This window comes from Ovis aries, chromosome 6, assembly GCF_016772045.2.
Source record: "Ovis aries strain OAR_USU_Benz2616 breed Rambouillet chromosome 6, ARS-UI_Ramb_v3.0, whole genome shotgun sequence".
NCBI classification, from domain to species: Eukaryota; Metazoa; Chordata; class Mammalia; order Artiodactyla; family Bovidae; genus Ovis; species Ovis aries.
The window spans coordinates 31,307,878-31,321,657 of record NC_056059.1 but is presented as its reverse complement, the minus strand read 5'-3'; the positions used below and the strand labels follow the sequence as shown (position 1 = coordinate 31,321,657).

At 39.4% G+C, this 13,780-nt stretch overlaps 1 long non-coding RNA gene across 1 annotated transcript; it reads right to left on the bottom strand.

Moving 5' to 3' along the window:
* Positions 1-244: 244 nt before the first annotated feature.
* On the bottom strand, positions 245-4,704 carry LOC121819879 (uncharacterized). The gene is made up of 2 exons (XR_006060262.1): positions 4,543-4,704; positions 245-715 (listed from the first exon to the last, which is right to left on the bottom strand). It is a non-coding gene; the product is annotated as an uncharacterized LOC121819879 (long non-coding RNA).
* Positions 4,705-13,780: the final 9,076 nt, after the last annotated feature.

Below are 13,780 nucleotides of genomic sequence, written 5' to 3'. Positions count from 1 at the left end.
AATGGTGTTTAACAATAAATAGTACCTACCTTACTGGCTTGTTGTAAGAAGTAAATGAGAATACAGGGAAAGTATTCAGAGTGGTTCTTAGAACATAGTAAGCATTTAATAAGTTAATTAGCAAATAATTTTGAATATATTGAATTTTTCTATAGGCTTATCATTTTTAATTAAAAGAACTTTCATGAAGCATATATATTACTGGATAAATATAGAAATAATGTGCATATAAAACAATTACAGACATGCTTAATTATTTAATGAAGCTACAGAATGGGGACTTTAGTAATGTTCCCATATTTCACTTCGAGTATTAAGAGGCCACTTCCTCCCAGTTTGCTCTTCTGTTATGCTCTAGGATTCTCAGTAATTCAACTGTCTGAGTTTTCCGTCTTTGCACAGCATCTTTCTTCTTATTTCTGTGTCTGCATAGCACAACACAAGCAGCTCTGAACACAAGCACAGCAAGTCTACATTTCTTCTTTTGGCGACAGTAGCTTTACTATTAACTGAAAGGCAGGGTAGATAATGTGACACACGCTTTACTTTCAGCAGACTTGTTAATATCAGCTCTGAATTTTTCATGACGGCTTCGGTAACCTGTAGCCTGGAGCTGAAGCTCTGGGGGTTTCCACCACAAAGAGGTGGATCAGCTGAGCTCTCACTTCCCATCTGGCTCTAGGTGACAGGGACAGTCAGGGGGGCTGCAGGAAACCTGAAGAAGAAGAAAGCCGATGTGGGACACCCATTGTAGTGCGTCAAAGGCTAAACATGTGCCGTTGTAAGGATGTATCTCTGAGACACTTGTTTACCACTGGCTTCAGAATCTACTTAGCCAATGTGTCTAACGGTAGAGTCACCAGAACAGCTGCCGCCCGTGTAAGTAATACCCTCATACGCAGTGGCATCCTGATTTGCCAAACCAGATTCAGGACCTCTCTCCAGTGAAGGTTTTATGTTGTCTGGCATGGTTCTTATTTACCCACACAGGCAGGCATACACGTGCAGGCACACACACAGACCATCACGATCACAATTCGGAGCTGAAATTGTAAACCATTTTAGCTCCATCCCCAAAGTAACACAATGACCTCAAAGTTCTCACAGAAGCTGGATTTTATGTCTGAAGGTCAAACACAGAAAGTGTTTTTAAAGGGACGGGAGGCTCAAATAGAGTCATATGTGAAAAGTTAATCATAGTAAAAAAAGTTTTTAAAGATGAAATTTGAACATTTATTTTTCTTGAGTCTTGTGGTGTTTCTATCATATTTACTGAAATATATAGTTGCCCTCTAATTTTTAAGAAGTTGGGTCCCTATGTACTTGATTTTATTTTTAATAGCTATGACAATTGAGATTTGCTCTGAACACACCCAATCCACAATTCTTAGAAGGCAGGAGTATTTACAAGCACACCGGGAGGAAGGCGTTCTCTTAATTGCAGTATTTTCTGGTGACACCCTTGTCTCTGCTCTATCAAGAAAGAAGTTAAATAAATAAATGCCAAGTTTGTACACAGAAAAAAAATTTTGTAGAGCTAATAATACTCCAGCCTTGAATGAGAAACAGTGAAGAAGAGAAAATATGTATGTTGCTACCATGATTTTTTTGGTAATTTTTCATCAGCAGAAACAGGTCAACTTTTTGAGCTAATTTTTACTTTCATTTTCTTCTTAAATTATGTTTCATTATTCCAGTCTGCCACTCCAATATTTCTCTAACTTGTACATGCATTTCATTGTTGCTTCTTTGTATGTGAAAGGGTGTCGTTTTTAAAAGTTTATCAACATTTACTAGTGTTCTAACCTTTTCAAGGATCTAACAGAAGGGTGACTTTCAATATTAACATTAAGAGAGTATAATCAGGTATACATTTATAGATAAGTATTGATAATCAAAAAAGTTGTACAGATTTATTACAACAAAGCCCTTAAAATATTAAGCAGTTCACTTTAATTACGATTATGAACTCAATACACTTTGAAGATGTTCTCCAACTATAGAGTGTGACTTTCTTGCAAAGAGTCCTTATGTTTATGTGCAGAGTCCAGCATGTTCACAATTTTGTAAAGGATTAGGATTGATGATTCAATAATTTGAAGATCTTTTCCCTCTCTTTTTAAAATTATTTTTCTACAAAATAATAATAAAAAGTTTAACCACTGAAACCAACCTATGTTTTATATAGCAAGTGGAGAACTGAAGAATATACTTTTAGCTCTTGAATAAAAGTTGGATTCTCTTGGCCATTATCCCTACCTGTTTGGTTATTTTTGCTAAATAACTAATTACACCAAACTTGGTGGTATAAAACAGTCATTTTATTTTGCTCATGATTTGGGGGATCAAAAATTTTGGAAGAGTTTGACTGGTCAGTTCTCATTTGGGGTCTCCCATGTGGTTGGATCAGAGGTAGGTGGGGCCAAAGCTATCAAGGCCCCCCTGAGCTGGACATCCAAGATGACTCACTCTTGGGACTGGCATTTGATACTGGCTGTCAACTGGGATCTCAGCTACCCTGCCAACCTATGCAACACCTATGCAAGGTCTCCTGAGCATGGCCTTGGCTTCTGCACAGCATAGAGGCCTAAGGATAGTTGAGTTTCTTACATGGCAGCTCACAGTTCCAAACACAAGTGTTCCAGTGACAAAGGTAAGAGCTGCCTTGGAGTTCACAAAACAGCACTTCTGCTGAATGGTACTGATTATGAGTGAGTCTCTAAAGCCACGCTATCCCCTTAAGAGGAGGGAACAGAGTAGGAAAATTGTAAAAGATTTGTGGATATATTTTAAAACTACCACCCTCCGACATAACATCACAGCAGGATCCTCTATGACCCACCTCCCAGAATATTGGAGATAAAGCAAAAATAAACAAATGGGAGCTAATTAAACTTAAAAGCTTCTGCACAACAAAGGAAACTATAAGCAAGGTGAAAAGATAGCCTTCAGAATGAGAGAAAATAATGGCAAATGAAGCAACTGACAACTAATCTCAAAAATATACAAGCAACTCCTGCAGCTCAATTCCAGAAAAATAAACAACCCAATCAAAAAATGGGCCAAAGAACTAAACAGACATTTCTCCAAAGAAGACATACAGATGGCTAACAAACACATGAAAAGATGCTCAACATCACTCATTATCAGAGAAATGCAAATCAAAACCACAACGAGGTACCATTTCACGCCAGTCAGAATGGCTGAGATCCAAAAGTCTACAAGTAATAAATGCTGGAGAGGGTGTGGAGAAAGGGAACTCTCTTACACTGTTGGTGGAAATGCAAACTAGTACAGCCACTATGGAGAACAGTGTGGAGATTCCTTAAAAAACTGGAAATAGAACTGCCTTATGACCCAGAAATCCCACTGCTGGGCATACACACTGAGGAAACCAGAACTGAAAGAAACATGTGTACCCCAATGTTCATCGCAGCACTGTTTGTAATAGCCAGGACGTGGAAGCAACCTCGATGTCCATCAGCAGATGAATGGATAAGAAAGCTGTGGTACATATACACAATGGAGTATTACTCAGCCGTTAAAAAGAATACATTTGAATCAGTTCTGATGAGGTGGATGAAACTGGAGCCTATTATACAGAGTGAAGTAAGCCAGAAAGAAAAACACCAATACAATATACTAACACATATATATGGAATTTAGAAAGATGGTAACGATAACCCTGTATGCAAGACAGCAAAAGAGACACAGATGTATAGAACAGTCTTGGACTCTGTGGGAGAGGGCGAGGGTGGGATGATTTGGGAGAATGGCATTGAAACACATATAATATCATATATGAAACGAATCACCAGTCCAGCATGATACTGGATGCTTGGGCTGGTGCACTGAGACGACCCAGAGGAATGGTACGGGGAGGCAGGAGGAAGGGGGGTTCAGGATGGGGAACACGTGTATACCTGTGGTGGATTCATGTTGATGTATGGCAAAACCAATACAATATTGTAAAGTAATTAACCTCCAGTTAAAATAAATAAATTTATATTTTAAAAAATTAAAAATTAAAAAAATAAAAAATAAATATGTTTTTGCATTGTAATACAGTACACCTGTGTTTGTATACTTGCACATGTTTAACTAAAACAAAAGTTTCATTAAACAAAACTTATTCCAAAATAAATAAATAAATAAATAGATAAAACTCCCACCCTACCCTCTTTATACTACAGATCATTTGAAAGACAACATGGAAATCCTACATGTTCTCTATGAGCTCTGCCAAAGGAATCTCATTTTAATCAATGAAGAGCCAAAATCACCTCAAATACCTTGTAACACCTGTGACAGTTTGCATGTTCCAAAAATGACCATAACTATATTCCTACTCCCAACTGTTCTTTCAGAATCCTACCGGCTCCCCATCAGGAGGGAGAATCTCTTTCTACCTTGAAATCAGACAGGCCTTCATGATAGCTTTGACAAAGAGATGCAGCAAAAGTGACATTGTGTGATATTCTAAGGCTGATTCACAAAAGGTGATTCGACTTCTGCCTGCGTTTTTCTCTTGGGAATGCTTACCCTGGGAACCCAGCCACCCTGTGGTGAGGAAGCCCAAAACAGCTGTGGAGGCATGTCAGCGTGTTCCAGATGAGAGCCTCAGCTGAGGTCTTGAAGTCAACTGTGAGCCTTTAGGTGAGTCCAGCCCCAGTCTTTCAGCCAGTCTAGATGATGCTAAGTGTAACAGAGATAAGCTGCTTCTGCCAAGTCTTTCCCCAGTTGAGATTTATGAGCAAATTAACGTTTTATAGTGATTTGTTATACAGCAATAGATAACTGGAATGACTGACGTCTACTTTGTGAGGCAGTACTGCATTGAAACAACAAAAGTAATATCCAGTTTGCAAGTCAATCTTTGCTTGCTCTCAACAATAAGGCAGAAGATTCATTTCATTAAGTATTTCTTGAAGTCAATAGAAATAAAGACAGAATGGAATAGTTATCAATTCATAAATCCCTAGGCTGGTCCTCATTTACTAAAGAAATGTAATGTGGTGAATTTAGTAGTTTTCAAGCTCCATGACACCAACAATAGTTTTGTTTTGTTTTTAATCAGAAATATGACACTACACACCCAGCTAATCAGAAAAAAAGTTCTTTCTTTTGAGGAATTGTGTTGTGTGATGCAGCTACAGATAATCATTTATTGAGTTTTTACTATACTTGAGACACTGTTTTATGTGCTGGGAATATAGCAGTAAACAAAACAGTTGTCAGTCTCTCATGGGATTTATATTATAGGAAATGAGTGGAGATAAACAAATAGTGAACAAAGACATAAGTTATATATATATATACACATACATATATATGTCAGTTGGGGATAAATGGAGGAAAATTCAGAGCAAGAATATGGCAAGCCCAAGGATGGATAGAGAAAGAATCATATGTAGGAATGGATAGGGAGAGTCTCACTGACATGATGAGATTTCAACAAAAACCGGAAAGAAATGAGAGAGGTAGCAAAAATGATTTCTGGGGAAAAGATGTTCCAGGCAGAGGGAAGAGAAAGGTCAGAGGCCCCGAAGCAACAGCAGGGTGGTGGAGTCTGGGAGAAGCGAGAAGGCCAGCTTGCTAGAGCCTATGCAAAGAAGATCACACGCGTGTGTGCTAAGTCGCTTCAGCTGTGTCCAGCTCTTTGTGACCCTATGGACTATAGCCGGCCAGGCTCCTCTGTCCGTGGGATTCTCCAGGCAAGGATACTAGAGTGGGTTGCCATGCCCTCCTCCAGGGGATCTTCCCGACTGAGGGACTGAACCCACGCCTTTTATGTCTCCTGCATTGAAGGGCAGGTTCTTTACTGCTAGTGCCACCTGGGAAGCCCAGAGAAGACCATAGTGGGAGATAAAGGAAGGAGAGAAGGAATCAGACCATCTAGAGCCTCCTAGGAAATTGTCAGAATTGATTCGGCATGAGAAATTCATCTTAAAAGGAGTCTTCTCCTTTTAAATGAGATTACGTAGTAATGAGATTACATATGAGATTACATGCAATGAGAGGAATAATCAGAGAAATGAAAATAGTGGCTTGGGCAGAGATAATAATGATGGAGTGGTAAAGGGTGATTAAATCAGGGTCTATTTTGATGGAGAAAGACCAACAGATTCACTGATGGACTGGATTGGATAAGGATATGAGAGAAGAAAAGAAGTCAAGGATAACACTTTAGTGCGAGCAGCTAGAAGAATGAAGAGGCCATTTCCTCTGATGGTGGGCTCTATGAGAGAAGATGCTTTGGTGGGCAGATCAGAAACTCTTTGGACATGTTAAGTTTGAGATGTCCACCAGGCATCCAGTCAAAGGATAGTTAATTACAGTCTGGAGGTTAGTAGAAACATGGAATTGTCAATTGGGGAATTTTAGGTGGTTCATCAGGCTGGAAAATTCCGTCAAGGAGTCTTCTGCTTTTTATGGGAACTGATGTAAACAGTCAAGAACTGATGTAAACAGGCGATGGATACTAATCCTGATCCAGTATTTCACAGATTAGATAAACCTAGAAAAAGAATTCCTTATCTTTAAGAAGGATTAAGAGATAATAAAATGACTTATTACTATTGATTTAGTCTTTGAACTCCACAGCATGGCCTATTTACAAAATGGCATCTGTATCTAGTATTCTCTTTGCCTGAAAACAGTCACAATGTAGTGCTGTGGAAACAGGAACTCACTGTTAACATGCAATTCAGTTGCTGGAATATACAGTTTGTTTCTCTAACTCTCAAATACAGTGTTTCTCTTGGTAAGTATATCTACCACAAGTAACATGCCCTGACAGACAGCAAGAAAGAAAGCAGAAATTGCAGCTTCCTGAAGTAAGCCAGTGAATGTGCTTATTGGAATATAGTTAAATATAACACATTACAATCAGAAACATCACCAGTTTGGCCTGATGCTTAGATCATCTTCAACTTGCACACACAAGTGCAATTGTTGCTACTTGAACCACATTTCTTTTCTAGACTCAACAGTGCAAATTAAACTAGACGATCTAATATAAGTTATCTGAGTGTCCAAAGGATAGAAAACACAAGGTTAAAAGTCCCTTTATGATAGACCGTTATCACCAGGAGTTCTCTATCAGCCAGCATTTACAAAGAGAGCAACTGTCAGAGAAGTTTAAGAAATGGGAACTGCCAAAGAGATCAGTCTCCTGACTGCTTTCCAATCAGTGGGAAAAAGTGCAAGTTGAAGGATAGTATTTAAAAACTCTATGGAGCTAGAACATAATTTCTCAAAGAATCTTTGTCGGTTATACATCTGTTCTCATAGTTGTCTCTTTGTGTTTGGAAAGTTTTTCAGGGTTGCTAGGGTTGCTAGCCCTCATGATGGGGAGGGTGGGGGGGTGAAGTGCACATGGACAAATCAAGGTCATTATTAAACACCCTGAGCGCAAAACAGAGGTTCACCTCGTCACCTTTCTCTCTCCATTTAGCCCTGGTGGAGCTCAAGAGGGCAAGGAATTAAATTTATTCCAGGCGGCCTGGGGTTTCAGCTACTGTGAGTGACAGAAGCAGCTCTGAAAGAGTGTGCCAGTCTGAGCCTATACTTCATCAACACGAGGAAAATGAGTGAAAGCTAAATACACATACGTTTAAAGCCAGCAAATTCATGGTAGAGGGACAGAAAGCTTAAGTTTAAAATACAAAATTGGAAACTCTTTTCTGAAAGTTTCAAACTTGTGAACAGGCAAAAATATGTACTGAGTTTAGAAGGAATACTATCAGTTCAGCTCAGTTCAGTCTCTCAGTCGTGTCCAACTCTTTGCGACCCCATGAATCGCAGCACGCCAGGCCTCCCTGTCCATCACCAACTCCCAGAGCTCACTCAGACTCACGTCCATCGAGTCAGTGATGCCATCCAGCCATCTCATCCTCTGTCGTCCCCTTCTCCTCCTGTCCCCAATCCCTCCCAGCATCAGAGTCTTTTCCAATGAGTCAACTCTTTGCATGAGGTGGCCAAAGTACTGGAGCTTCAGCTTTAGCATCATTCCTTCCAAAGAAATCCCAGGGCTGATCTCCTTCAGAATGGACTGGCTGGATCTCCTTGCAGTCCAAGGGACTCTCAAGAGTCTTCTCCAACACCACAGTTCAAAAGCATCAATTCTTCGGCGCTCAGCCTTCTTCACAGTTCAACTCTCACATCCATACATGACCACAGGAAAAACCATAGCCTTGACTAGACGGACCTTAGTCGGCAAAGCAATGTCTCTGCTTTTGAATATGCTATCTAGGTTGCTCATAACTTTCCTTCCAAGGAATAAGCATCTTTTAATTTCATGGCTGCAGTCACCATCTGCAGTGATTTTGAAGCCCAAAAAATAAAGTCTGACATTGTTCCCACTGTTTCCCCATCTATTCCCCATGAAGTGATGGGACCAGATGCCATGGTCTTAGTTTTCTGAATGTTGAGCTTTAAGCCAGCTTCTTCACTCTCCACTTTCACTTTCATCAAGAGGCTTTTACTTCCTCTTCACTTTCTGCCATAAGGGTGGTGTCATCTGCATGTCTGAGGTTAGGAATACTATGGTAAAAGGCAAATATGTATTTTTATTTTGTCATGCACAAAGCCATGTTATAATTCTATTTAATTATGGCATGGCTTTGTACAAAAGATGCCAACACCATTATAATAAAAGCCACCAGATGTCACTATTACAGATTATATTCAGTCATATGCTAATCAGAAAATTGTTAAATTACATTACTCAGTTTGAAGAAATTCTGGGTTATAATTTTGCTATCAAAGAAATATTGCACTTGGGCTTTCTTGTAGGGAATTTTTCCCATGGGTCTTAACTTTTCGATAATTCTTTTTGGTTAGGTTTATAGTGGCTCCAGACTCTATTAGGGAATAGGAAAGATTCTCCCACCAGGAAGATTTATTATTCAGGAGCTGCTGTCGGAGGTTTTCTTTTGAAAGACTTTACACTCAAACAGGACAACTTCTTATCTCCTCAAAAACTTGGAAAATGGATTGGTTTGAAGGTGGACCAATCATTTCACAGTTCTCTGATTCTTTGATTTCAGTAAGATCAAATATTCAGTAGAGAGCTGGGCTTGGAGCTCTTCCTGCTGTTGGCCTCAATTTAGTAAACTAACTTTTCCTTACAGTGTGTGGTGAAGAAGATGACTAGGTTTCCACATAACTTGGTACAGGTTTCCACACTCCAGAACACTCATGGTTACACAGGCTGGGTAAAAGACAAATGGATTATGATTTGAACAAAATTTTACCTATTCTATGTATCTTATATATAGGCTATGTTTCCCTTTACACAGTAGCCCTAGGTGGACAACATTCCTACCTATTTAGTCTGAGTCAAATAAAGGATTTAATAATGAGAACTTCGGTCTAGGAAGAATATTAATGAGAGATTTTGGAGTATACTAGAGTTTGGGACATGTGGCAATTCACATCCTATGGAGGAGAATTTATACTATTTATAAATAGAGGCTTATTTAAAGACATGATTGTGATGGGTTCTAAACCCAGGTTAACTGATTAAGATCTCACAGGACCTCAGATGTAGGACCATTTTAAGGAACTCCCCCCACCTTTTTTAAAGAAACGATCATGCACAATATATGGGAAAAGATTTCGTGTCTTTATAAGTACTCGTTAAATCTCACAAAACTTACGTTGCTATGCTGCCATAGATCAGCAAAATCTATATAGACAAGAAAGAAAAAGTCCAGGAAAGTTTTGAGAAGTGAAAATGCCCCTCTCTGACATAGAAACAAGTAGCAACAGCCACAAACCTGTCTGTGTGCTTATGCCATTGTGGAATGTTGTTCAACATATGGAGAGCTTGGCCCTCTCGCTGTCAGCCCAGGGCAAGGGATGAATTATCCAGGTAAAATCAAGTTCCTTCTTCAGTAGCAAAATATTTTCCCCATGAGATGTCTAGTAGTTCAGGCAAAAAGCTGTTGTGCAAAGAAACTGGCCTGATGTTGTTACATATGATTTTTAAAATAAGTTTTAATAGCAGTTTAAAAGAAAACAGGGTAGGTGGGCTTATGATTTTTCTTAGAAACATTATCATGAGGAATGCTAGTAAAAAATCTCCCACTCTAGTCTTCTTTATTTCAAGAAATAAAGGCAGTAAGGAGAAGGAAGGATCCATCAGAGTTTATCCTTTCTTTTGCTTTTCTTTAAAGTCTACTAATTCTAAGCCAGCTATGCTTAAATTCCCCAAATAACTATTTTCAAAATTCAGTAATCAGGAACTGGGCTAGATATAAAATTACTGACCTACTTCTATTTCTTTGGGTTTCCATCTTTTCACTGGGGGAGAGAGGAAGCAAGGAGAGCAGTACTGTTCAATCTAAAAAGGGACAAATGTCTCTGATCTCACTTGCATTTCCCAATGTCTTTTTGGTTATAGCTATTGTTTTGTTCAGACCTAGTCTCAATGATACTAATTGTGACAAATTAGGAAAAATTTACAAGCCTGGAAATTAAGCTGAAATGGTTCCCAGATTAACATCTGCTTTGCTCTTAGGAGATAAATTTCCTTGAAGAAAATTAGTCACTTTATAGCCAACTCTTTTCCATTTTTATGTCTATTTATTCCTTGGTGGGTGCATGCTCAGTCATATCTGACTCTTTGCAACCCCATGGACTATAGCCCACCAGGCTCCTCTGTCCAGGCAAGAATACTAGAGTGGGTTATCATTTCCTTCTCCAGCAGATCTTCCCAACCCAATATTGAACCCATGTCTCCTGAATTGGCAGGCAGATTCATTACCACTGAACTAAGAAGCCCCATCTTGCTTGGTACAAAACACAAAATCAAATGTGTGCCTAGACATTAAATTGTACTTGTTTTATCTAATTATGTCCTCTCAGCTGTCTTTGCTGTGCTTTTCCACTGGTCTCCAAATCATAATAAGGGCTTCTTTGGTAGCTCAGTTGGTAAAGAATCTGCCTGCCATACCGGAGACCAAGGTTCAACCCCTGGGTTGGGAAGATCCCCTGAAGAAGGAAATTCTTGCCTGGAAAATCCCATAAGCAGAGGATCCTGGCAGGCTATAGTCCACGGAGTTTCAAGAGTCGGACACGACTCAGCAACTAAACTGAAAACCTAGTTCCACACTCTGCTCATTTCCTGGAAACTCACATCTACTTTTGAGTTATAAATGCAGATTAACAAGACAGAATAAAGAAAAGGGAAAACCTTTAAAAGATTTCATCCGCAGGTGAGAATGGACACTGAGGATATTCTGCTGTGCACATATCTGCATATATTAGATTCCTGCAAACTGTCTCAGTTAAATTAGTAGTTCAAATTTAAAATTTTCCCCATGATTCCATTTGTAATGGAATTTCAGCAAGTACAAGATTAAAGTATTTTATTAAATATATAATTAATTATCATCCTCTTGTTTATTTTCCCAGAACTCTTGATTACAACAAAACTATCCCAAAATATCTTATTGGTAAAAGTATTTGGAGAAGGCAATGGCAATCCACTCCAGTACTCTTGCTTGGAAAATCCCATGGACTGAGGAGCCTGGTAGGCTGCAGTCCATGGGGTTGCTAGGAGTCGGGCACGACTGAGCAACTTCATTTTCACTTTTCACTTTCATGCATTGGAGAAGGAAATGGCAGCCCACTCCAGTGTTCTTGCCTGGAGAATCCCAGGGACGGGGGAGCCTGGTGGACGGCCGTCTATGGGGTTGCATAGAGTCGAACACGACTGAAGCGGCTTAGCAGCGGCAGTAGCAGCAGCATTCCTCGTCTAGACTCATTGTAAATATCTAGTTTTTTATGTTTTAGAAACACAGTCTGTTGCCCACTTTGTGAACCAGTTCTTGTTCATAAATCTCTTTAGATGCTATGGGAGGCTGTTTTTTTTGTTTTTTGTTTTTGCCCAGTTATCGGTTACTAACGTCTTCATTTTGCTTCGAGGATTAATTTAAACTGCAGGGATGGTGGAGACTCTGAATAGGTGGATACTGCACAGCAATGGGGTTAGGAGTCTCCTGCTACCTATGCTGTTTTTTTTCTGGCATCAGTTTGCGGAGGGGAGCTGATGGAGATTACTGGTGGGGAAAGACTAATTGCCCCCTGCCAGATCACTCACTAGATTAATCTTAGAAAAAAGAAGGCTGTGTCTACACTTTCCAGTAAGCAACCTGTTTGTATGTTCACCAAATAAAAGGGTGTTAGGTAAGAGAAGAAAGATCAGAGACTAACACTGAAAATCACTAGTGCCCAAATTCCAAACTGCTCTAACAGATTTAAGGCAATCACTAACCCCCCTAGAAGAGAAAACCCTAGGATTTGTGATGAAGCAGGAGCAGCTAGATCTAAAATCTCAACTTTTGTCCCTTGCTTTCACCTTTCCGTTGGGAATTCCTAACTAATTTCATCTGCCGCCATTATGATGGCCACTAGTAGAGACGGGGAAGGGTACTGATTCCCACCAACCTTTGAATTCCTCGCAACACATCTGAGGCCAAGATGGATCATTCTAGTATATAATTATTCAAGGCTAGAAGAATCTTAAAAGTGGGATAAAATGGCACAATCCAAGGTAGTCTTTAAAACATGTTACTTAAATGTAGGTTTGAGGTTTTTAATACAGTAAACTGTGTAATACAGTAGCTGTTAGCCACAAGTGACATTTCAGTTCAGATCAGTGGCTCAGTCATGTCTGACTCTTCGTGACCCCATGGACCGCAGCACACCAGGCCTCCCTATCCATCACCAACTTCCAGAGTTTACCCAAACTCATGTCCATTGAGTCAGTGATGTCATCCAACCATCTCATCCGCTGTCATCCCCTTCTCCTCCTGCCTTCAATCTTTCCCACCATCAGGGTCTTTTCAAATGAGTCAGCTCTTCGCATCAGGTGGCCAAAATATTGGAGTTTCAGCTTCAACATCAGTCCTTCCAATGAACACCCAGGACTGATGTCCTACAATTAAGCACTTGAAATAAACGCAGTCCTATCTGACATGGCTGAAAGTATAAAATGTACACACTGGATTTCAAAGACTTAATACAAAAAAAGGTAAAATAATTTGTATATTGATTACGTGCTAAAATAATACTTTGGACACATTAAGTAAGTTAAATAAAATATACTGTTAAAATCATTTTCATCTGTTATTTTTACTGTAAAGAAAATGTACTCAGTTTTGTCTATTTAAGAAGATAAATACTTTTCTAACATTTAATCAGTAAAAATATCATTTTTTTACTGTAAAAAGTGATTACTAGAAAATTTTGCATATATAGTTTATAGTACACTTCTTTTGGACAGTGATTTAAAGAAATGTTCTAGCAATGCTTTTGTCTCTCTCCCAACATGCCACATTTGCAGAAACTTTTAGGAATATATTGGCTTAGGCTGGGAATTTTGAATGTACACAGACCTGAGTTTATATCCCAGTTCTCTGCTACTGGGCTTCCCAGGTGGTACTCATGGTGAAGAATCCTCCTGCCAATACAGGAGATGCAAGAAATGTGGGTTCAATTCTTGGGTCGGGAAGTTTCCCTGAAGAAGAAAAGGGCTCTCTACTCCAGTATTCTTGCCTGGAGAATCTCATGGACACAGGAGCCTAGCAGGCTACAGCACAGCTGAGCATACACATACACTCTCCACTTAATACCTGAGTGACTTTGGACATATTACTTAGAGCCTCTGTCTCAACTGCCTCGGCTACAAAATAAGGATAACAATATAGAATCCACCTGCATTATACGGTTACTGCGAAGATTACATGAAACTAAATTTATTTGCCTCACA